This window comes from Triticum dicoccoides, chromosome 7A, assembly GCF_002162155.2.
Source record: "Triticum dicoccoides isolate Atlit2015 ecotype Zavitan chromosome 7A, WEW_v2.0, whole genome shotgun sequence".
NCBI lineage: Eukaryota > Viridiplantae > Streptophyta > Magnoliopsida > Poales > Poaceae > Triticum > Triticum dicoccoides.
In genome coordinates this window covers 16,672,886-16,676,365 of record NC_041392.1, presented here as the reverse complement: position 1 = coordinate 16,676,365, position 3,480 = coordinate 16,672,886, and positions in this window count along the sequence as shown.

Below are 3,480 nucleotides of genomic sequence, written 5' to 3'. Positions count from 1 at the left end.
GAGAGAGAGAGAGAGAGAGAGAGAGAGATTAAACACATAGCTACTGGTACAAACCCTTATATAGCCCCGAGGATGGACTACTCCCTCCTCATCATGGAGACCATAGGGATGACGAAGATGGCCTCTGGTGATGATCTCCCCCTCCGACAGGGTGCTGAAACGGGATCCCGATTGGTTTTTCATGGCTAGAGAGGCTTGCGGTGGTGGAACTTCCGATCTAGGGTTATTTCTGGGGTTTCTCTATTTATAGAATTTTTCAGTGTCCGAATCATGCGAAGACGGGCCTCGATGTGAGCACAACCCACCTGGGCGCGCCTGGGTCTCCTGGCATGCTGATACGTCTCCAACGTATCTATAATTTATGAAGTATTCATGCCATGTTTACAATAATTTTATATGATTTTGGTATGATTTGATTAGAACTAACCCGGATTGATGCCGTTGTCAGCAGAACTACTGTGGTGTCGTTTTTTTTTTTGTGCAGAAATATAAGTGCTCGGAACGAGCTGAAAATTTATGGAGAATATTTTTGAAAAATATAAAAAATACTGGAACAAAAAGATATTGAAGAGGATTCCTGAGGCAACCACAAGGGTGGAGGGCGCGCCCCCTGCCTCGTCGTCACCTCGTGGGCCCCCTTGACTTGTCCCCGACGCCAATACCTCCTATAAATCCCAAAAACCTCAGAAATAAACCTAGATTGGGAGTTCCGCCGCCGCAAGCCTCTATAGCCACGAAAAATCAATCGGGAGCCCATTCCGGCACCCTGCCGAATGGGGAAATCATCACCGGAATTCATCTTCAACATCCCGGTGCTCTGCATGACGAGGAGGGAGTAGTTCACCCTCGGAGCTGAGGGTATGTACCAGTAGCTATGTGTTTGATCTCTCTCACTCTCTTTCTCTCTCTCTCTCTCTCGTGTTCTTGATTTGGCACGATCTTGATGTACCGCGAGCTTTGTTACTATAGTTGGATCATATGGTGTTTTCCCCCCTCTATCTTCTTGGGATGAATTGAGTTTTACCTTTTAGGTTTCACTATTATCGGATTGGATACTATTATGGATTTGAGATCACTTGATGTATGTCTTGCATGGGATACCCGTGGTGACAATGGGGTGTTCTATTGATTCACTTGGGACACCGCCGACAGTTCCAACTTAAAAGTTTCATTGCGTCCGGTCAGTCTCCTCTTGGGACACCGCCGATATCCTATCAATTAAGGTTGAAACTATCTCATTCTCTCCTATCCTCTGTTTCTTCTTGTTTGTATTCCCTTGGGGAGTTACAACACCCCCAATTACAGCTAAGTTTCCATCAGCCATCCGTTGTGTCCCCTCAAACTTGTCCACCATAGAGAGCACCTTTGAAGATCCATCTGTATGTGCAGCAGAAGATGGCCCAACTGGAACAGAACCAGTGAAAGGCACCAAGTCTTAGTAGGTGTGACCACAGTATTCTCACATGGAGTAGAAACTTCACTCACAATTGTACCATCAGAAGCATTTCTCTTGCCCAGAATGTTTTCATTTTTCTCAGCCATCACCAAATCTTGGTTCTCAGTCAGATTCTGTTGCGCTGACAATCCTTCATACCCTGTTTTCCTACTATTTATGTTTCTATGATTGCCATCATTACATCTCCAACTTTCAGTGTACCAATTTTCATTCTATCGCCCTCCATTATTATTGCACCCACGACCACGTCCTGGGCGTCCTTGGCCTCCACCCCTGCCTCCTCATGGAGGGTCATCACTTTCACCATCACCTTCCCTTCTGTACCCACGGCCACAACTATTGCCTCCCCTACCTCTTCTAGTAGCTGGCAGGCACTTAGTTCTGCCCGCCAATGCTAGCATTTGTAAGATTAAAAAAGAAGTATTGTACTGTGTGATGTACACAATACACAGTACAGTACATGTTATTACTGTGATGTACACACACATACACACATAGCATATACAAATTATAGTTTGTTCATACATCATCGATTTACACATCAAGATAGGCTGACAAAGGAGCACACAAACAGATCATCAATGTCGTGATCGAATAAGAAACAAAATAGGAAGAACTAAAGGGCTGAACATGGTGGACACTACTCCTCCTAGTATCCTTGTGTTCACCCATTCGTTTTGGTTGGATCTCACCTGCAACAAAAATTAAGCCATGAAGACATGAATCCACGAACACCCACACCAAGTGAAATATGTTAAAGGGAAACCTGGAGAATTATTATACTAACAATTATTCTTAAAAATGAATTGAACAGCTCAAAATGATTTGGTATGTATATGCTCTTCCTAAGTAAATATATAATCTGATTTTTGAATAAAGGGTGCAAGCAGGAAATTGATTTGTATGGAGTCTGATACATCCAACATCATACGAATGCAGAAAAGAAAATATATTGAAAAGCACATATAAAATGTAATGCTTATGGGTTGTAGCAGTCCCTATATCCATCAAGCATTACCCTGCATTTTCGTTTGATAGACAAATATAAATATTGTGCACCTGCACCTTTTTAGATAAAGAAAACCAAACTGAATTCAAAGTACATAGCATGGCAGACCTACAGAGAGAGCATATAATTGTATCAAATAACGTATAAAAACAATCGTGAACATCATTTAGAACTTGACAACCATAGTATGCAGATACATTTAAACAAAATAATTTGATTTGGTAAAAGAACACTTGTGTTGCGTGGACATACTTTGAAATGTTTCATGTAATATAAGCATTTTGTCCTTTATTCTGCCCATTTTACCACCATTTGAAGCATAATTTAGTTTGGCTCTGTATCCAAGTCCTGAAAACAATCAAGTGCACTACGTCCTATCCTACAAAATTCATAGTATATTTAATCGTGTGCACCATCCAGAGGAATCTTCTGAAAAAAAACAATATAATCTGAAATTTTATAGAAGCACAGTACGACGAAGAGGTAGCCCCCTCCATTGATGCTGAGGCAGTGCCCAATGATGTCCTTGCTAGCTGATCACCCTACCGGCCTTCAGTTGGGCGACAAAACTGACCTGTCCCATCCAAAGACCAAGGAGTCCATCTACGAGTGATTCTTTCTGTGGTTGCTGGTTGCATCCACATCTACGCAAAATAAAACATGACCATCATCAGCATCAAAATCCAGTAGGGAGTGCACATGCTTGAACATATCCGTTAGGACATAGGAGTGTCGTACCCGAATACGAAGTCAATCTCTACTCTCCTACGCGCAGGGAACACATTGACAGAGAGCTTATCGTTGGCGATAACACCGGCTGAAGTCGGCCCATCAATGTGGCGAACCTTGTAGTGGCATTCGCGCTAAGGAAGGTCTTTGTGCAGTGCAGTACAAAAGCGATCGCCACATTTGGTCTTCAAGTTGTGAGATAGAGCTGGCGCGTATGGTGGATGAGGACCCTGTCACCAAAGCAAGACGACTAAATTAACTCGGACAGTTGCATGTCAAATAAGAT